Source organism: Malus sylvestris, chromosome 1 (genome assembly GCF_916048215.2).
Source record: "Malus sylvestris chromosome 1, drMalSylv7.2, whole genome shotgun sequence".
Taxonomy (NCBI): Eukaryota; Viridiplantae; Streptophyta; class Magnoliopsida; order Rosales; family Rosaceae; genus Malus; species Malus sylvestris.
The window spans coordinates 15,042,496-15,065,596 of NC_062260.1; the positions used below are offsets into that span (position 1 = coordinate 15,042,496).

The window sequence follows — 23,101 nt, forward strand, 5'->3', positions numbered from 1 at the left end:
GAATGGGATTGCAAAAAGGAAGAATAGGACAATAGTCGAAATGGCTAAGTCTATGATGCATGAGAAGAACATGCCTTATAAATTTTGGGGTGAAGCTGTGAACACCTCAGTGTATCTATTGAATAGGTGTCCTACTAAGGCATTGGAGAAGAAGACTCCATTTGAAGTGTTCAGTGGAAGGAAGCCTTCTGTGAAGCATCTGAGAGTGTTTGGCTCAGTATGCTACAATCTCATCCCTCATCAACTAAGGCACAAGTTGGAGAAATCAAGTAACAAGGGTGTTTTTGTAGGCTATGGTACCAGTGAGAAAGGATACAGAGTTTATAATGTATTGACTCAAAAGATAATCCTATCAAGGGATGTTATCTTTGATGAAGACTCAATGTGGAACTGGGATACAATGGTAGAGGAAAAGGACAGTGTCTCTCTACAAATTGACCTAAACAAAAGGCAAACAAGGGAGCCTATAGAGACCTCAGTTCAAGAAGAAGTCACAGATAATGGTGACATACAAGGGACCCCACAGCAAGCTACTATGAGTCCACAATCAAGTCAATCACAGACAACAACTCCTAGTTCAACTCCAGTAAGATTGAGAAATCTGAATGAGATCTATGCTACATGTAATTACTGTGTAGTAGAACCAGAAACGTATGAAGAAGCTGAGAAAGACAAAGCTTGGAAGAAAGCAATGAAGGAAGAGCTTGAAATGATAGAAAAGAATGACACTTGGGAACTTGTAAATCGACCAAGTGAGAAGCCTGTGATTGGTGTAAAATGGGTGTACAAAGTGAAGCTAAATCTAGATGGTTCTGTGCAAAAGAACAAGGCCAGGTTAGTGGCCAAAGGTTACTCACAGAAACCTGGTGTAGACTTCAATGAAACCTTTGCTCCAGTAGCAAGGTTAGACACCATAAGGACCTTGATAGCACTAGCAGCCAAGAAGGGTTGGAAGCTGCATCAATTGGATGTTAAATCTGCATTTCTAAATGGAGTGCTAGAGGAGGAAGTGTTTGTGGAACAACCTCAAGGGTTCACAAATCAAGAGTTTCCAGAAAAAGTGTACAAGTTAAGGAAAGCTCTTTATGGCCTAAAACAAGCTCCAAGAGCTTGGTACAGTGAGATTGATTCATATTTCATTGAGAAAGGATTTCAGAAAAGTCCTAGTGAAGCTACACTCTACACCAAGACAAAAAGCAACAACAAGACACTCATTGTCTCAATCTATGTGGATGATGTTGTCTACACTGGAAATGATGCTGCAATGATGGAAGAGTTCAAGGAAGAAATGATGAAGAGGTACGAGATGACTGACCTAGGCCTCTTGCATCATTTTCTTGGCATTGGGGTAATTCAAAAAGCAAGTAGCATCTTTATTCATCAAAAGAAGTATGCTGAAACTTTGCTTGAAAAGTTTGGTTTGAAGGGTTGCAAACCAGTTTCTACACCCTTAATTGCAAATGAGAAGCTCAAGAATGAGGATGGAAGTGAACCTGCAGATGCTAGTCTCTATAAAAGCATTGTTGGCAGTCTATTGTATCTAACTGCAACAAGGCCAGATCTGATGTTCTCAGCAAGCCTACTTTCTAGGTTTATGCAGAATCCTAGCAAGATACATATGGGCACAGCTAAGAGAGTACTAAGATATGTACAAGGAACTCTTGATTATGGGATCAAATATGAGATGGGAAAGTCATCTATTCTAATTGGATTCTGTGATAGTGACTGGGGTGGCAGTGAGGATGATAGTAGAAGCACATCGGGCTATGCTTTCACTTTTGGATCAGGGGTTTTTTCATGGGCCTCTGTGAAGCAACAAAGTGTTGCACTGTCCACAGCCGAGGCAGAGTATGTGAGTGCATCAGAAGCTACATCTCAAGCTATTTGGCTAAGGTTCATACTTAAAGATTTTGGCGAATTGCAAGTTGAAGCCACACCACTTCTGTGTGACAACACCTCTGCAATTGCCATGACTAAAAACCCAGTATTTCATCAGAGAACAAAACACATCAAGAGAAGATATCATTTCATCAGAGAAGCATTGCAAGACAACACAATCAAGCTAATCTATTGCAGCACAGAAGATCAGATCGCAGACATATTCACAAAAGCACTACCGAAGGAGAGATTCAATTACCTGAGGGGTTTGCTCGGATTGACTCCCAGAAGCAGTTTAGAAGGGAGTGTTGGAAGCTAACCAGCTCCTGGAGTCGGGGAGTCGAAGGCAGCAAGATACTCCCGAGCAAAAGGATGTCATCTGCATCGAAGAAGAAGAAAGAAAATGAAGGGTTCTAGTCTCCAACGGCTAGTTTTGTTTTTAAATGTTTGTGTAAGTGTGTGAGTGACAAGTGTACACTCCAGATTAAATCATTTAACCCCAAAATGAAGGGTTAGGATGTAATCTGGAGTAGTAAGGCTTAATGGTTGTTAAAGCCTCTTGTCAATCACCTTTTGTAGAAGTATGGGTGATGGAAATGCACCATACTCTTGTGTAAAAATCACTCTACTTATTCAATTAAGTCTGCTGCATTATTTGCATAGTAGAAACCAATCTCCAAGTTCCTTTCTTTTTCAATTTCTCTACTATCCTACCCAAGAAACCGATTCAAACACTCAATCAAAAACATAAAACAAACAAACTTTATCATTCTTGCTATCACACCTAGCTCGTAATTGTCGCAACAAACGAAGAATTGCTCCTCAAGCCAATCTCTTAGAAGATCAACTTATTGCTATGGTGTCAGAGGTCTGAGGGGTGGTGGGTGGACACTAGCGCTTCATGCCATATCTGCTGCTATGATCGCGGGCTTTTTAAGTGCTACAGTGAGGCGGAAGATGGAAGGGTTTTGTTAGTTGACTCTCACTCAACTCATATTACTGAAGTCGGGGGAGTCGAGCTTAAGTTCATCTCAGGGAAGACTGTGATATTGAAGGAAGTGCTGCATGTTCCAGAGATTAGGAAGAATTTGGTTTCCGGTTACCTGATCAACAAAGCTGGGTTCACTCAACAATTGGGACTGACATGTATAATCTCACAAAGAATGGTGCCTTTATTGAAAAAGGGTATGCTACAGATGGAATGTTCAAACTGAATGTTGATGTTATGAATAAAATTGTTGCTTCTGCTTACATGTTGTGTTCTTTTAATGTTTGGCATGCTAGGTTATGTCCCGTAAATAAGAAACTAGTTAAACAAATGAGTAGTGTAGTCAAGCAAAAATCACGAGAGCACCACACCAATCAGTGATTAGAGAAACTGAACTACTTGATTTAATCCACTCCGATATATGTGAATTTGATGGAGTAATCACAAGAAATGGGAAACGTTACTTCATCACCTTTATAGATGATTATTCAAATTATTGTGTTGTTTATTGTATGTAAAACAAGAGTGAAACTCTTGACATGTTCAAACTTTTCTTAACTGAAGTGGAGAATCAGTTTAATCAAAGGGTTAAAAGGTTTTGTAGCGATATGATTTTTGAATATGAGTGATCGGGATTTTTACCACCTGCAAAAGTAAGGATAAAAATACTTAAAAATACTTGCAAGAGTACAAGGTTGTCATAGTATAGTAGCTCAAGCAAGGTCGTTTTCCACAAGTATTGAACAAATAATTTATGTTAAAATCAAATCTTAATTAATTATTTGAAAATAAAGTTTAGAAAAAGGTGATTTAATGACCTAAAATATTAAAAACGAATTTAATTAAAAACAATTAAACAAAATTAGCTACGTAAATAAAACAAAAGAAAATAGTTTTGAAAACAAATTTGAGCACTAGGGTTACGCTGTCACATTGACAATCCTACGTAATTCTTCCAATTACTTATAAGTTATACATGCATATTTGAAGATTAGGTTTTCCTAAAGTATGCCCTACTTGGAACCTCCAACATATAACGTATATCTAACATGCAACCCGTCCATGCTGTCCAGATCGAATGTGAACGTGCAAGATTCATTAAGTTTTATGAAAACCTTTTGAAAAACCATATAACCCTTAAAATGTGTCGTCCATCCTAAGAGGTTACACATATTAACCACAAGAAGCCATCACCAATTCCAGGGACAACCATCCGCCAAAATTGCATCAAATTACTTTTTTAAATATCCTAATGGTGGCCAATCATCAAGACAATTAGATAGTTTAAAGCACAATGATTAATAATTCAAAACTTGCATGCATAATATCATAAGTAAATTGAAAAGAAACTACATATTCTTGTTAAGGCTCGTGGCCTCACCATAGCAAAAAGGATTAGTTACGCATATTCATAATTAAAATCAAAAGAATTATATTAAACTAGAAAAAGAATGAAAACACCTTGTAGAATAAAGTCTTGAAATCTCTAAGCTTTGCCCAAAGTCTTCTCTCCAAAAGTTGCATACGATATATCCCCTCCAATTGGAATCACTTCAAAATTCATCTATTTGAATACTTTTTGCTCCAGAGGAAATCGGATGTTCTACATTGAAAATATATAACAAAGTATCAAAATCTACCAAAATAACCAATAAATTATAACTAAGATTAGGGTAAAATATATAGTATAATATCGCCCCATCAATGAGTCTAATGCCTTCAATGTACACTGTAAAAACCTAGGTATTCTACATGAAACCATATATATGTGAGATATGTATATGATTTGCATTGTGTTAGTGGTGCAATTTCCATGGTGATTATGAAAATTCCGATAGTAGGAATTATTATTTGCATTGATATTGCATTATTCTCTAAGTTCTTTGAATAATGAGTAAGTTATGTGGAATATATATAATCATCATGAAATGAAGTGAACTTGGTTTATTTGAATGTGAAGGAATTTATTTGGATATGAGCATTTGACTCAAGCCTCAGATAAATCTTAAATGGGATTGATATTATGTTATGAGTTATGAAAATATTTGAATGTTAAGATGATAGTGGAATTGTGACATGTAGATGGAAGAGTTGTATTATACTTGTGCCAGTGAGAAATATTGAATTGGGTAGAAAATGTCGTGTATGTTGAATTGGGTGAAAAAGGCCCGTTGATGTCGATTTGGGCGTGATAGCCCGTGGAATGGGAGGATGAGTAATATGGGCACAAAGACCCGAGGATGTGTGATATGGGCAAAAGACCCGAAGATGTGTGATGTGGGCAAAAAGGCCCGAGGATGTTGATTTGGGCAAAAAAACCCATGGATATTGATTTGGGCAAAAAAAAAAAAAAAAGCCTGTGGATGTGGATTTGGGCCAAATGACCAATGGAATGTGGAAAAGTGATTGAATGGGCATAAAGACCCAGTGTTTTCGGGAGAAAAGCTCCATGTGTGGGCTGTGAGAATGAATTATTGAAGTAATAAGAATATGTGATGTGTATTGGCTAGGTATATTACAATATTTTCCAATCTACTAGTAGCTGATTGAAAAAAAAAATGGTGGTGGAAACATTGTTTTGACAGTGATCATAAAGATTTTTTCATTTATTATTGGTGGACATGAATGAAAATATGGAATGAGATCCTGAGTTCGTTTAATATAAACGTTTTCCAGTTGAGTTTTTATGTTTGATGAGGAGAATTGATGGGGAAAGTTTATAAATTACAAATTTGATTGGTTTGGTTTGCCATTAACGAATTATGGCGTGAAATTCTGATATTTTGTTAGCCACAATAGTCATGGCTTAAAATTTGACATTTTATTTTGCCAATATTGTTTATGACCAGAATCTCTGATATTGGTGTTGCCAAAAGAAACGGTAAGTGGTATTACCAATAATTATGATTTAAATTTCCAATTTGTGTGATTGGGATTTCGTATGAAGATTCATCGAATGAGAATGAAATCATAAACTGAGGTTATGTTTTGGTTATTATAATTTGAAATGGTGGAAAGACCATGAAGTTTTCTTCATTTATTATTGGTGGATATTGATGCGAAAATTAACTTAACACACAAATTAAACCCTCTTGTTGTCAAATTGTAGTATAAATGCAAGTAGGGATCGTTCTAAACCGGGGATTATGAGGGCTTGCTAAAACCTCTAAACTGACTTAAAAACATATAAAAAACAGTTAAAAACACTAAACTAGACTCAAAGAACTTAAAACAAACTCAAAGGACTCAAAACAAGCTAAAAACGCTCAAATCTGCCTAAAAACACAAACTGGGCAGATTTGGACTCTAACACACTTTTGGGACACCTAAAAACACAAATCAAAACAGATTTTAACTAATAAAACACTTTAAAGTAAAGGGGGTTTTGGTTTTGAAGAATTTGAAAACAAAACAAGTAAATTAAAGAACTAATGAAATCTGCATGAATTTGAGTAAATTGAATGGATGGAAGGCTAGCTAGAAGGTTCTTCTCCACACATGACATACTTGCACATAAACCAATTTTCAGTTGTTCTTTTGATCAATCATGAAACTCAACACCCCAAGTTAATTAAGTCCGCTTAAATTAACCTTCAAGTTCTCCTTAAGTTATTGAATTGGATGGGAAAACGCATACAACAATTCAAGCATTCTTCAAAAGTTCTTTACGTGAATATCACAATAAAGATACAATCAAAGATCATTAAGCATTATGAAAACTATAAGTACTGACGAGGCATTCGTTACTATGATGAGCATGAAACTCCTGCCAGGAATTTATTTAACACGATCGTTTATAAACGACCTCCACTACTTGTGAATATAAGTTTGTAACTATTAGGTGAAACTCCCTTATACTCTAGCATCGTATTCATGCATGCAAACTAAGTGTGCACTCTTAATAAACATACACGAATAAGTTATCAATCAAACAGTTAAACAAATTGAATTCACAACTTATGAAATCACAACTGAAGGTAATCAAATCATATTGCAAGCATGAACATGGTTTTGAATTCCCCCTTGCTAAGGGGGGTTTAGTTCCTCATACTCACAAAGCAAAGATAAACAAATTTAGACATTGAAAACAAAAGAATGAAAACACCTAAAAATGCTCCAACAATCAAACTTGAATGGCAAGCACGTCCAAGGGTCCTCATTCTTCTCTTTGTTGCGGCACAAGGTGTGGTTTGATGGATAAGTGGTAAATTATGGTGGTGGATGGATATAGGTGAGTTATGGTGAAGGGTGGATGAGTGGATTGTGTTCTATTTTTGGTTGGATGAGTGCCACGGCAAGGGAATGGAATTGTATGTGTTTGTGGGATGTGGGAATATATGGATGAATGTAAAGTCTTTTTCTATGGATCCCTAGTTATGGTGAATGGTGGATGTATTTATAGGCTAGGGAGAGGAGTGTATGGAGTTGTAATGGTAGGTGAATGTGTTGGGTGGTTGTAATGAGTGGATGTAGTGGTAGGTGAATGTGTTGGGTGGTTGTAATGAGTGGATGTAGTGGTAGGTGAATGTTGTTGATGCACAAAATCAGCGAGGACTTTGGTACAACAGAAAGTGTCAGGTTTGTGACCTTCGCTTGGTTGCTTCGATCACTAGTGAAGATAAGTACGTAAATGAATAGGGACAGGGAAGCAAACACAAGATGTACGTGGTTCACCCAGATCGGCTACGTCCACGGAGTAGAGGAGTTCTCATTAATTGTGAAGGATTTACACAAATACATAGGTTCAAGCTCTCATTTTGTGAGTTCTAGTGAATAGTTTAGTACAAAATGACATTAGAGATTATTGTGGGAGAATGATCCCTATTTATAGAAGAGAGTTTCTAGTTTTGTTCTAACATTGACACGTGTCGTGTTGTGATTGGCTTCTGATGTTGACACGTGTCGAGCTGTGATTGGCTTCTGATGTCGACACGTGTCGCATTGTGATTGGCCTCCTGGTTGAAGGGAAGCTCTTCTGTGTCTTTGACGGTATAACGTTGACCAGTGCTCAGTAGTTTCGGGATTGGTCAAGTATGGTACAAACAGTGCTCCCCTAAGTTCCCAAGTGAGGGAAGCTTTTCGGTTGGGGACTTGCAAGATCCAAGCCATTGAGTAATCACGAAACTTCTAAGTACTGAAGTGTGGTATCATTTTCACGTGCCTTATCTGTCTCATATGTAGATGTGGCATCTTCTCTGGAAGTACTTTTCCTCCATCCATGGGTGGTATCTTTAACCGATGAAGATGCACAAGGTAATGTATCAATTTCACTTGAAGCTTACTTGTAGTTTCGGGCTTGGTCAAGTGCGATACAAACCCTATAGTAGGAGTCCCCCAAGTCGCCGAGCTAGGAAATCTGCCGAAAGAGGTGACAGACAAGGTAATCAGTCAAACTTCCAAGCAAGCAACCCAGGATCGGAGGTTCAACTTCGGCTTCCGGTTGATTGTTCTCCTTCTCCTTGTCTCTCATTCAGCTGCCAGGATAAGGAGAAGCAAATGGAGAAGAGATGATATGAGATACTTTTGCTTTTGAAGAAGTAACTTTCCACAGGCTTATTCTTGAACTGTGCTGAAGGGTTTTCTGGTTCCCTTCAGAGTGTAAAGCTGACTCAAGAATTTGAGGGTCAAAACAAGTTCATCAAATCTAGAGTACGTTCGACCTTGATGATATGGGATACTTTTGCTGTTGACGGAATAATGAATGTGGTATGGAAGGGTGTCGTGCTGTAGTGATCTGTTTCAGCTCACCGTTGAACCTTCTGCTTCAATCTTTTGCATGGCAGAAGTGGTGTGCAACCTTTGCATTTAAATGGTCCTTCAGAACATTCCTTCATAGTGACTCATCCACGCTTGGCAGCGTCAGTGTAAAGAGCCAATATCTGATCAACTGTCATGAGGTATGTGCCGGTGGAATTCATGACCTTGACAGCAGTTGAGGATGAGTTCTCGAGAGCAATGCTAAGTAAGTAACCAGGCAAAGGTCTCAGGCAGTCAGTTCCAGATTGGAGGTTTGATTTCAGGTTCCGACTGACTGCTCTCTTTCTCTTTGTCCTGCAGGTGTGGACAAGGACGAAGACAAGGACAAGGAGAAAGCATGATATGGGATACTCTTGCTTTCGACCCGCATGATATGAGATACTCTTGTTCTTGGTGTGGCTTATTTGCTCAGGTATTATCGGGGGGAAATAAAGCTGAGTATTTTGAGAGGTTATGTTGAGGGTGCATTCTCGAATACGAGAAAGGGTTGAGCATTTTTGCAGGTTTGCCTGTCCGTTGAGGAGGGAGGTCGATGTATATAGGGATTTCCCAATAACAAGTAGTAATGCTATTCCTTTACCCTTCTTGGTCACAGCAATGTAGTGGGAGCTACCAGCTTCACGTGTTTTAACTTTGTCAGAGCATTTTGAAAAAGTGGTATGTGGTATCTGGAAAGCTGATGTTGCGTGTGAATATTACAGACAAACTTTATCTAAGGAAATCTGGCTCTCGAAGTTCTGAAAGCTGTGCCTCTTCGGTTTTCGAACAAGCAATCCCGTCGGGGATCTGGCTCTCGAGATTCGGAAAGCGGTGCCGCTTCGGTTTTAGAGCAAGTAATTATGTTGAGAGTATTTTCTCGAATGTGAGTAAAGGTTGGACGTTCTTGCTAGCCTGTCTTGCCACGGAACACGGAGGTCGACACACATAGGGACTTTCCAGTTGTCAAGCAGTGGTGCTGTTCATTTACCCTTGTGGGTAATAGTAGGGTAGCTGGAACTTCAAAATTCTCGTGCCTAAACTTTGTCAGAGATCTTTGGCAAAGTTATATATGGTACCCGAGGAGTTGATGGTGCGTGTGGAGAGTGGTGATTGAACAGTAAGATTCACGTGCTTTCTACTTCACCAGAAATCTTCGACAGATTGCCCGTAATTTCCGCAAAGCTGAGTGTGCATGTGACAGGTGCTGACGAGGCTGAAAAAGCAGGTGCTTCTTCGATTTCTGAGATCGGCCCTCGTGGTCTCTGAACAGCTCAGCTTTCGAGAAAGCAAACGCCTCTTCTATTCCTGAAGCTCCGTCAAGTGCAAATTTTTATAGAGGTTGGCATTAAGTTCCACAGCACACTTGAATCTCCACCAGTAGAAGCTCCATTCTTGCACTTCTAAGATCTTGATTTGTCTGACCTCTTCCCTCTTCAACACCTTTGAAAATGTCTGGCCCCTCCGACCGTCGTTTTGACTTGAACCTTGGAGAAGAGACAGCCACGCCTTCTCCAGACAACATATGACGCCCATCCTTCATATCCCCTACTGGTCCTCTTACCGTTGGGGATTCTGTGATGAAGAATGATATGACCGCTGCGGTGGTGGCCAGGAACCTTCTCACTCCCAAAGATAACAGACTACTTTCCAAACGGTCTGATGAGTTGGCTGTTAAGGATTCTCTGGCTCTTAGTGTTCAGTGTGCAGGTTATGTGTCTAATATGGCCCAACGCCTATTTGCTAGAACCTGCCAAGTTGAATCATTGGCTGCTGAAGTGATGAGTCTCAAACAGGAGATTAGAGGGCTCAAGCATGAGAATAAACAGTTGCACCGGCTCGCACATGACTATGCTACAAACATGAAGAGGAAGCTTGACCAGATGAAGGAATCTGATGGTCAGGTTTTACTTGATCATTAGCGGTTTATGGGTTTGTTCCAAAGGCATTTATTGCCGTCGTCTTCTGGGGCTGTACCGCGTAATGAAGCTCCAAATGATCAACCTCCGATGCCTCCTCCTTCTGGGGTTCTGTCCAGTACTGAGGCTCCGGATAACCACCCTCCGGTGCTTTCTCTTTCTGGGGCTCTACCGACTGCTGAGACTTCCCCTGAGCAACCTTTGTGAAGGCTCCCTCTTGTTTGTTTATTTTGATTCATGTATAAGTACATATTTGTAACTTATCGGAAATATCAATAAACAAGATTTGCTTCATTTCAACGTATTGTGCTAAATACACCAAGGCCCTCTTCACTAAGTTCTTTGAATTTTTCCTTTTGTTGAAGCTTGTATGTTGAAACTTTGTGAGTGAAGCATGTAGGTTGAGGTAGTGCTACCTTAATTTCCCGAGTGAGGAAAACTTCTCGTTTGGAGACTTGAAAAATCCAAGTCACTAAGTGGTCGTGAGACTTCCGAATATCAAGGTGCAGTAGCATATGGTAGGAGTCCCCCAAGTCTCTAGTCGAGGGAGTTAACGAATGAGGCATTTCCTTTCTAAGTGGTAGCCCAAAACTCCTTCTTCATATATATTTGTTATGAAAGTTGTTTGGCCCAAAGAAGAGGAGACCTAGGCAATTTTTTTTTTTTTTTTTTAATTTTCAAATTTCCGGATTTTTGAATTTTCGAATTTCCGAAAAAATAAAAAATAAAAATAATATATATATATATATATATATATATATATTTAAAAGCTTTGTAGGTGAAGCTTTGAGGTTGAAGCTTTGTTGGGCACCATGAATTGATTTTGCTTCACACTATCTTGATGAAGAGTGTGTGAAGCTTTTATATGTTTTGGTGTTGAAATTTTGTATTGTAGGTGAAGCTTTGGGGTTGAAGCTTGATATGTGAAGCTTTGATGTTGAAACTTTATAGGTGAAGCTTTATAGGTGAAATTTTGGTGTTGAAGGGTTGAAACTTTATAGGTGAAGCTTTTGGTGTTAAAGCTTTATAGGTGAAGCTTTGGGGTTGAAGCTTTATAGGTGACGCTTTTGTTGGCACCATAAATTAATTTTGCTTCACACTATCTTGATGAAGATAGTGTGAAGCTTTTGAGATTGATATTTGTCCTCCATTGATGAAGCTTTTGTTGGCACCATAAATTGATCTTGCTTCACACTATCTTGATGAAGATAGTGCGAAGCTTTTGAGATTGATATTTGTCCTCCATTGATGAAGCTTTTGTTGGCACCATAAATTGATTTTGCTTCACACTATCTTGATGAAGATAGTGCAAAGTTTTTGAGATTGATATTTGTCCTCCATTGATGAAGCTTTTGTTGGCACCATAAATTGATTTTGCTTCACACTATCTTGATGAAGATAGTGCGAAGCTTTTGAGGATTGTAGTTGTGTTCCATTGATGAAGCTTTGTTGAATTTCCCAATTTCCAATTTCCTCTCTTTTTTTTTTCTTTTTTTTTTCTCTTTTTTTTTTTTGGGAAAACTAGAAATTTGAAAATGTGGGAGAGACAACGTATACAAATTTTGCTTCCATACTGTTAAGCGAGAGATTGTGATGCATGCCACATCTTGTAGTAGTCGAAGGTTTGGATGAACCATATAAATTGAATTTGCTTCGAACAGTCTTGATCAAGAGCGTGTGAAGCTTTCTATGAGTTGTAGTGTTTCCATTGTTACAGAGGAGAAATGTCTGAAGCAGATGCAAGAGGGCTAAAGAGCTTGATCTTCGTATACCATGCACTGAAGCCATTGTTGGCTTGCAATAAGACTTTGTTGGTGACTATAGCTCTTGTTAGGCATAAGTGCTCCCCTAGTTGATTTGTAAAGCTTGATGGTTTTTGATTATTTGTGAATGCTAGGAGTTCACATGTACAAGTTGTACCACTCGTCTTCTAGTTAGTGGAATGAATGGTGGGTTGCTTTCATCACTTGGTTGGTGGTACGAATGTGAATTCCTTAATCACCTTTCATCACATTTCATCACCTTGTTGGTGACATGAAGGAGAGTACGCGTTGTACATTTCATCACCTGGTTGGTGGCATGAAGGAAAGTACCCGTTGTATATTTCATCACCTAGTTGGTGGCATGAAGATGAGTTCCTTCTTCACCTAATTGGTGATAAGGGTGGCAAGTTTCCAAATAATATTAGAGTACGGGTTGTACATTTCATCACCTAGTTGGTGGTACGAAGGTGAGTTCCTTCATCACCTAGTTGGTGATAATAAGGGCAAGGTGTCGAGGCACATTGTGGCAAATGTCGAATGACACAAAGTGTGTTGAACCCTTTCGAAGCACAGTTGGCTTATGTATGGATGTGTTGGAATGTATGATGTTTTTGTATGAATGTGTTGGAATGTATGATGTAGATCCTTTGTATAGTCTTGTTGACACATACTTAGATTTTGTTTTGTATTGGAAACATTTACGTTGAAGCTTCAACACTTGAGTGTTTCATTGCTCAGAATGTAAAAGAGTTTAGGGCCGAGTTGGCTAAATCACCTCTTTATTGAATTCATACCAAATGGTCTTTGTTACATAGGATGCCGAACGGCTGTAGCTTAACACTTGTACAATGTGAGTCTATTTGTAATAGTACTTCAAGTGGTCAGCATTCCATGGATGGCCAAGGGTCTTGCCGTCGGAGTTTTTGAGCTTGTAGGAGCCAGAGCGGCTGATGCCGACGACCTCGAACGGTCCGTCCCAGTTATGACTGAGTGTTCCTTCACTCGGGACCCTATCACAGAGTAATCTTTTCTTCAGTACCCAGTCTCCCACTTTGAAAGAGCGAGGTTTGACCCTTGAGTCGTAGTAGTTGAAAATGCGCTGCTTGTAGGTGACATTCCTCAGGTGAGCCTGATTTCTGTGTTCCTCGACTAGATCCAGGTTGAGGGTGAGTTGTTTGTCGTTCTCATTCTGCATGTAATTCTGGATTCGATATGTTGCTTGCTCAAGCTCAACCGGGACAACTGCTTCTGTACCAAAAGCAAGTGAGAATGGAGTTTCTCCTGTGGAAGTCCGATATGAAGTGCGGTATGACCAAAGAACTTGGGGTACGAATTCTGGCCAACAACCTTTAGCTTTGTCCAAGCTAGTTTTCAGAGTGCGCTTGATTATTTTGTTAACAGCCTCGACTTGTCCATTAGACTGAGGATGGGCTGGAAAGGCAAAACATAAGTTGATGTTGAACTTAGAGCAAAACATCTTGAACTTCTTGTTGTCGAACTGCCGCCCATTGTCCGTGACTATCGCATTGGGAATGCCGAATCTACAGAGAATGTTCTTCCATACGAAGTCTTCTATTTTTCCCTCAGTAATGGTTGCCAAGGGTTCTACTTCAGCCCACTTTGTGAAGCAGTCAACTGCAATGATTGCATAGCGAACCTTGCCCTTCCCTGCAGGCATTAGGCCGATCAAATCAAGTCCCCATTGGGCGAAGGGCCAAGGGCTGATCATAGGAGTGAGCGGCTCAGGAGGAGAGTGAGGGATAGTTGCGTAGCGTTGACACTTATCACATGAGCGAGATATTCTGATGGCATCTTGGTGGAGTGTTGGCCAGTATCCTTGGCGAAAAGTCTTGTGTGCTAGGGATCGAGACCCATCATGATCTCCGCAGACTCCTTCATGTATTTCCCGAAAGACAATTTCCGCCTCCGCAGGTGTAAGGCATCTTAGGTAGGGCAGGGTAAAATCGCACTTGTAGAGTTGGTCATTAATGATCAGGTAGCGAGCAGACTTGTATCGAATCTGCTTAGCTTGAACTTTGTCATTTGGGAGGGTGTCATGGGCAAGGAATTTATAAATTAGGGTGATCCAACTATCTCCTTGTTGTAAATTGCACACTTCCGCGACCATGGTGCTTGGTGCTGCCAACAATTCGACATGAATTTTTCTCCCAATCTTGTCTTCCACTGCCGAGGCGAGGCGGGCCAAAGCGTCTGCATGACTGTTTGCCGCTCGAGGAACTTGGGTGATCTGGTAGTGGAAGTGCTTGAGCAAAAGTCGTGTTTGCGCAAGATATGCTGCCATGGAGCTATCTTTAGCATCAAAGTTGTTCGTGACTTGGTTGACCATTAATTGGGAGTCACTGAAGATATCAATTTGTTTAACTTCAAGATGCTTGGCCAAACGTAAGCCTGCTAAAAGGGCTTCGTATTCGGCCTCGTTGTTCGATGCCTTGAATTTGAAACGAATAGCGTATTCTATCACCACTTTGTCAGGGGTAGTGAGGACTAATCCTGCTCCGCAGCCCTGTTGGTTGGATAAGCCATCAACATACAGACTCCATGCTGGGGTTGTTGATTCTATCTTCTGAGCTTCCGATGGTAATGAAGCTATTGCTTCAGGTGTAGAAGCAATGTCAACAGGATATGTGAAGTCGGCGATGAAATCTGCTACTGCTTGACCCTTTTCGGCTGGTTTTGGTTTGTAGGAGATGTCAAACTCACCCAATGCTATCGCCCATTTGATCATTCGCCCAGACGTGTCAGGACTCTGGAGTATCTGTCAAATAGGGTGATTGGTAAGCACGATGATGGCGTGTGCTTGGAAATAAGGGCGAAGTTTTCGAGCAGACATGACCAATGCTAGAGCTAATTTCTCAATGTTGGAGTATTGTGTCTCCGCATCTTGTAAGGCCTTGCTAGCATAGTAGACGGGCCGTTCGACACCACTGTCATTTCGAATAAGAACAGAACTGACTGCTGAAGCCGAAACCGATAGATAGATAATGAGAGTGTCACCAACTTCTGGTTTGGAGAGCAGAGGGGCTTTACTCATGTACTCTTTGAGGTTCCTGAATGCCTTGGCACATTCCTCCGTCCATGTAATGTACTTTTTATTTCCCTTGAGTGCTTTGAAGAAATGAGCACATCTGTCTGTGGCCTTAGAGATGAATCTGGTTAAGGCTGCCACCTTGCCAGTAAGGCTTTGGATGTCTTTTGAAGTTACTGGCTTTTTCATGTCGAGGATTGCTTTGATCTTTTCGGGGTTAGCTTCCATGCCTCGTTGGCTAATCATGAAGCTTAAGAATTTGCCAGAGCCCACGCCAAAGGCACATTTGTTGGGGTTCAACCTCATTTGATACCTCTTTAAAATGGTGAAAGTTTCAGATAGGTTGGTGATGTGTTGGTTAGCATGTTTGCTCTTAACTAACATATCATCAACGTAAACTTCCATGCTCTTCCCAATCTGTTCGGTGAACATCGAATTGACCAGTCTCTGATAAGTTGCTCCTGCATTCTTTAGACCGAAGGGCATGACTTTGTAGCAATATAGTCCCCTGTCAGTAGTGAAGGCTGTGTGTTCTTGGTCTGAGGGGTTCATGAGGATTTGGTTGTATCCTGAATAAGCGTCCATGAAGCTCAAGAGCTCACACCCTGCCGTAGAGTCTATAAGTCTATCAATGAGAGGAAGGGGGAAACTATCCTTCGGGCATCCTTTGTTTAGGTCGGTGTAGTCGACACACATTCTCCACAAGACCTTTTGAAGCAGGAGACTTTCCTTGGTCGGATTTTTCTTAACAAGGACAACATTTGCTACCCATGTTGGGTAATTGACTTCACGGACGAAGCCTATGTCCTTGAGTTTTTCAACTTCTGCTTTCATCGCCTCGTATCGTTCAACATCATAAGATCTTCGCTTCTGTTTTACTGGTTTGGTCTTGGGATCAATACTCAAGTGGTGACAGATGATATCGGGAGAGATGCCCGGCATATCTTTATATGACCAAGCGAAGACCTCGGCGTTCTCTTGCAAAAAGGAGATCAGCGACAACCGAAGGGGTGGTGACAAAGTGGTGCATGATAGGGATTTTTACTACTCATGTGAACGGGCTTAAATCTCCTATTTTACTTGCAAGAATCACAAGGTTATTGTAGTATAAACGGATTTCGCAAGGTCATCTCCACAGGGATTATTAAATAATTCGAACAAATCAGATTCCATTTCATTATTGTAGAGTAGAAATTGAAGTGATTGATTTGATAACCTAATTAAAATAAAAACGAATTTAATGAATTAAAATAAACAATTTGCAATATTAGGACTAGAGAGAAGAAAATAGTTATGAGAAAATCAAATTAAGAAAGCACTAGGGTTCCACCATCACCTAGCAATCTTATGAATTTTTACCCATTACTTATGATCTATACATGCTACTTTGAAGGTTAGATTTTCCTAATTCATATTCTACTTGGAACCTCCAACATAGAACGTATATCTAACATGCAACCCATTCGGACGTTCGGATCAAATCTGAACATGAAAGACTCATTATGCTTTATGAAAATCCTTTGAAAAACCATGCAATCCTTAAGACGTGATATTCATCCTAAGAGAAATTACAATTATTAATCACAAGAAGCCAGCGTCAATTTCAGGGAACCTTCCGACCAAAATTGCATCAGATTACTTTTCTAAAGATCCTAATGGTGATCAGGCATTAAAACAATTAGATAGTTTTTATCCCGGTGATTAACAATTCAAAGTACGCATGCAATCAATCATAAGAAATTAAATAAAAATCACATATTCATGCTAAGGCTCAAGGCTTCGCCCTAGCAAAAGAAATTAGTTCCGCATATTCATAATTGAAATCATAGAAATATCTATTAAGAAAATGATTGAAAACACCTTCAAGTAGAAAATCTTCAAAACCCTAGCACTTCTCTCTGTCTCCCCAAAATTGCATAAAATAAAGCGTCTTCCAAAACTGTAAACGGCCAAGCAATATATTTGCTAAGCCACCACACAAACCCTAGCACTAAAATTAATAAAAACCCTAAATAAAAATAGTAAAATTCGTCTAAAATCTGAACAGCCACGTTTTGGCCCATAAGCTGCTCCAAAACTGGCCCAATATAGCTGGATTTGATGTTTGGAATATTCTGAACACTTTTCCAGAAGGCCACGAACCCATCCGAGGTCATCTTGGGCTCCAAAAACGTCATTTAAGCCCAAAAACGTCATTTTCCAGCACTGCGCACGGCTTCTTTATTTCATCGCCAGAAAATAACCGCTTGGTGGAAAAATCCCAAATTTTGATACAATCAAGCTAAGTGACTCACGAACGTCCTCCAACTGGAATTACTCCAAAATTCATCCATTTGATCCTGTTTTTCTCCAGAGGAAGTCTGAAGTCCTATATTGAAAATACAATTCAAAGTATCAAAATTCTTCCAATATATTAACCAAAATATACTAAGATTAGGGTAAAATATATAATATAAAATCTACTCATCAGTGCCAATCTTCACCATGCGATCTGGATGGTCTTTGGAGATAGAGACATTCTCTAACTCTTCAGCAGGTTGTGCTTGCTGGGTGAATGAGTCATCTCGAGGGTCGTCGGGTTGACTGTTGCCATCATGAAGATCCGAGTTGGCTTCATTTGGACTGGTCTTTACTACCTGGTTATGTATAGAGAGGGTCTCCTTGGGGACATGCAGGTGTTGTTGCTTAACTGAAGTGTTGTAACATGATCGAGCACTAAGTTGATCTCCCCTGATGTATCCATTGCCGAAAGGGGTTGGAAACTTCATCAACAACATATGTGTGGATACCATGGCCTTGAGATCATTGATGCCTGTGCGCCCAAAGATGACATTGTATGCCGTCGGGCAATTGACCACTAGGAAGTTAGTGGTAATAGTAGCTGTGTAGGGGCATGTACCAATGGTGAAGGGTAAGTGTATACTCCCTAAAGGTTGCACGATATCGCCAGAGAAGCTTATCAGAGGAGAAATCGAGCGATCGAGCAAGTGTTCAGCTACATTAAGTGCCTTGAAAGCTTCAGCAAACATGATATTGACTGAAGCACCTGTGCCTATCAGGATTCGTTTCACATCAAAATTTGCTATGTGAGCCTCCACGATCAGCAGGTCGTTGTGAGGGTAGATGATACCTCTTTCTTCCTCAGGGTAGAAACATATTGGATCCCAGTTAGGTTTGTGATACTTGCCTCCCCTGTTGTCTTCCACGTGAAACACTTGATGGCCATGTCTCAAAGTTCGTTCACTGTTTTTCATGGCCCTATTGGAAGATTCATACATGGGTGTGCCGCCGCTTATGGAGTATATCACATTCACCTGGCGTTGGTTACGGTTATCCCTTGGAGGGTGAAGGAGGAACTGATCAATTTTTCCTTCACGTGCCAAAGCTTCGATATGATCACGGAGGATGATGCACTTCTCGCCGTCATGGCCATTATACTCGTAGTAGCAGCAAAACACGCCCGTGTTCTTCGTGGACTTGTAATCTGGCTGCCTTGGCTTTGGCTTTGGTATCAGGTAAGCTATACTAAGGTAGATGGCCGCGCATGTAGCGTTCAAAAGTGTGTATGTCTCATACCTTGGGGTAGGGCCTGTCTTGACACGCGATTGGCCCACTGCGTTGACTGCCTGGGGATGGGTGTTATTGTGACGATATACTGAGTTATCGCGATAGTGCCCCTTATTCTTTTTATTAAAATGAGATTGGTGAGGATGGAAATCTTTCCTTTTGCCCTGGGATTGATATGTCTGCTGACTTGGCGAAGCATTAAATGAGGCCGGGGGGTGTGCTGCTACCGTTTGGAAGGTTGAGGTCTTTTCATTCGGTTGGATCTGGCCTCCACTCCCTACTTGCTGATAAGGGGTGACTGTAGGGGGTTTCCCTTGATATGTCATTGCCTCGGCAGAAGCATGGTTGTAAGTTTGTGCCATCACCTCAGAGTAAGTCTTCCAAGTGTTGACATTGATCATGTACTTGAAGAAACAGTCACGTAAGTCTGCCGTGAAGGCCTTGAGGGTGGTCTTGTCATCTGCCTCAGCGCAGCGGGAATACTCATGGCTGAAGCGGCCAGCATACTTTCGTAATGACTCGTCCGGCTTCTGGTGAATAGTGTATAAGTCATCTGCGGAATGCAAGCGATCGGTCTGGAAGATGTGTTGAGAGACAAGCAACTTCCTCAACTCTTCAAATGAGTCTACCGTCTCGGGTGGAAGACGGCAATACCAGTTTAAAGCTCCGCCAGAGAGGGTGGAGGGGAAGAGAAGGCACCGTTCTTCATCGGTGTGTCTCCGGTATACCATGGTGGACTCAAAGAGGTTAAGGTGTTCAATCGGGTCTTCCCTTCCAGTATAGAGTTGTAAGTCAAGCTTCTGCTTTGTCTTTGCTTGGAGGGGGGTGTTGAGGATCCTTCTTGTGAGGGGGCCAGGCCTGGGTTGGTTCCAGTCAGGTATCTCGGCTTGACGTTCAGCCTTCAACTTGTTTACTTCCTCCAGGAGCTGTGGGACGAGGGGGTCCTGAGTGGAGTTGTGCATCACTGAAGTTTTCTTCTGTAAGTCCCCATCGCCTCTTGGAAGTAGGAAAGTTTGATCAAGATAGCATGATTTTTCCTTGGACTCGTCACACTGACTCCTAGAGTGAGTATGTCGGAACATTTCCAAGTCCCCTGTACCTTCATGTTATTCTGGGACTTGTTGCCCATTCCCTAGATTAACTGATGGCCTGGGTCGTGGGAGAGGACCGAGTCTTTCAAAAACTCTTGGGTCATTGATCTTCGAGCTTATGTGGATGGGATTCTCTTGACGTTACTTTAGGAAGTCTCGACAATCGCGATAGACGACTTTTGATCCTTCCACTCCTTCTGTGAGGAGGTGCTTTCCTCTACTCCTTCTGCTTCGGGTTGAAGCAGCTGGGTTGAGAGAAGTCTCATGTTGATTATCACATTGATGTGTAGCTCGATCCCTATCAGGGATGTCCGTGTTGGATATCGGTGACCCTCCGTGTTGGGGGGCATTCAGATGATTGTTGACCTCAGCAGGGGTGACGAGCTTGTGTGCTTGAGCATGCCTAGCCTCGTGAAACATCTCAAAAAGTTTTTCATACTGCTCCTGGAGGACCTCGTTCCTCATCACTATCTTGTTGTTCTGAGCTTCTAACTCATCGACTTTAGCTTGAAGAGTAACTCTGTTTCCTTCCTGCTTTCGTTGCTTCATACTAGGTCCAATGGGGGTGTCATTCTGTGTGCTATGGCTTCTTTCGCTCCCCATGTTGGAGAGAGATGTTTGGCCAAAAGAAAGTGTACGAGCGGTGGAAACCAGCTTAACAAAGCTGAAGAGAGTGGGAGTAAGTGTCTTTCCCACAGACGGCGCCAAATGTTGATGCATAAAATCAGCGAGGACTTTGGTACAACATAAAGTGTCAGGTTTATGACCTTCACTTGGTTGCTTCGATCACTAGTGAAGATAAGTACGTAAATGAATAGGGACAGGGAAGCAAACACAAGATGTACGTGGTTCACCCAGATCGGCTACGTCCACGGAGTAGAGGAGTTCTCATTAATTGTGAAGGGTTTACACAAATACATAGGTTCAAGCTCTCATTTTATGAGTTCTAGTGAATAGTTTAGTACAAAATGACATTAAAGATTATTGTGGGAGAATGATCCCTATTTATAGAAGAGAGTTTCTAGTTTTGTTCTGACATTGACACGTGTCGTGTTGTGATTGGCTTCTGATGTTGACACGTGTCGAGCTGTGATTGGCTTCTGATGTCGACACGTGTCGCATTGTGATTGGCCTCCTGGTTGAAGGGAAGCTCTTCTGGGTCTTTGACTGTATAACGTTGACCGGTGCTCAGTAGTTTCGGGATTGGTCAAGTATGGTACAAACAAATGTGTTGGGTGAAATGAGTGGATGTAGTGGTAGGTGAATGGATGTGTTGGGTGAAATGAGTGTGCTAAAATGGTTATTTATAGGGAGAGGATGATGCATAAACTTCAAATTTCGTCCATTCCTTTTGCTCCAAGCATATGCTATCCATTCCATGCCCAAAAATGCTCCAAAATGCACTTCTTTGCCACATTAACCCTTTGGACCTACAAACACACGAAAATAGCTTAAAATACTAAAATAACTACGAACTAACAACATAAATGCCAAGAAACAAGCTAACTAAGTTGCATAAATATGCTCCTATCAGATATGAGTAAAATTATGGAATGAAGCATTGAGTTCATTTAATATAAACGACTTCCCAGTTGTGTATTTACGGATGATGGAAATAATTGTTGAGGAAAGCTTGTAAATACAAACTGGATTGGTTTGGTTACCATAGTCATGAGTTATTATTGTTAGATTTGATATTGCGAACAAACCTGAGGAAGAACACATATTTTCATGACTATGTGATTAACAAGGATTAGTTTTGTTGGCCAATAAAGTTGTACAATATATAAATTCCTCTTCCTTGATTGATGAAATGTGAATAGTGCTCTGGAAGTGTGGCTCACAAATTTATTCTACACTTCGAAGCAATTTCAAAGAGAACCAATTGAAAGAAAGAAAAAGATAAGGTTTTAAATTTACTATGGGTAATTTAGTTTAATGGTGGATATGAAATGAAATCATAGAATGAGATTGATTTCATTCAATGTTAATGGTGATTGATTTCATTCAATGTTAATGGTGATTGATTTCATTCAATGTTAATGGTATTGCATATTTGGTTTTAAACTCCTTCCCATTACCTAGTGAGTGTGATTGGAAATTTTAATGGTTGGTTGAAATTTTGCTATTTACTTAGCCATTAATGATTATGGCTTGAAATTATGATATTTAATTGATCGAAGATGGTTATGGCTGGAATTTATGATAATCGTGGTTATTATGCTAGTATATATCTAGCCAATTGTTGATGTGGTTTGATGTTTTGGTATTTATTTAGCCAACGAGAATTATGGTTTAAGGTTGATATTATTTTTGCCAATGTGTATGGAATATTTATTTTGCCAATGAATGTGGTTGGAAATCTGAAAGTGTAGGTGAGAATCACAATTATTATTCATTGGATGCTTATTTTGGAGCCTAAATAAAATCGTAGACTGAGATTATGATATCATTCACCATTAAAGGAATGGTGGAAATAATTTTAATTCCTTTTCGTTATTCGATGGTTGAAATCTTGAGGACGAGATTTATTTTAATGGGGGGTGAATGTAATACCCTGAAAATTTAAACATATGAATTATATATTCATAATTATGAATATGTGAAGAAAATCGAAAATAAATCGATTTACGGTTACGAAAATAAAATTGGGAAAATTGTAAAGTTTTGTTTCCAGAAATTATTATAATCTATGTATTAGTATTATTGAGATTTTATGTTATTTTTGAAGAAATTATATTAATTTGTTTGATTTTAGTTTTAAATTAAACTGGTTACAAAGTTTGAAGTTTGGAAATTAATTAATTAAAATTTGTAGACCATTCGAGGTCAAAATTTATATTTTTAAATAGAGCTCGATCATATGAACGCGTGGACGCAAACCGTTCGTGAAACGGAATTCTAACGAAAGAGTTATTAACGTTTGAAGTTAGGGATATTTTTGTAAATTTAATCTTTAATCTAGAAGGCTCCAATTTTTAATAATAATTTATTATTGTAGATGTTATTTTTTAAGCATTTTTTATTAATTTATTTCAAATAGTCGCACTAACATGTATATTGTGTGTTTAACAGAAGAAATCTATTGCTGGCCAGAAAGCTCGGGAGTCAAAGAC

The 23,101-nt window shown here is 40.0% G+C and overlaps 1 protein-coding gene across 1 annotated transcript in view; it reads left to right on the forward strand.

The window, feature by feature from the left end:
* Positions 1–23,101, forward strand: part of LOC126618569 (soyasaponin III rhamnosyltransferase-like) — a 41,288-nt gene that overhangs the window by 4,277 nt on the left and 13,910 nt on the right. The window lies entirely within an intron of this gene.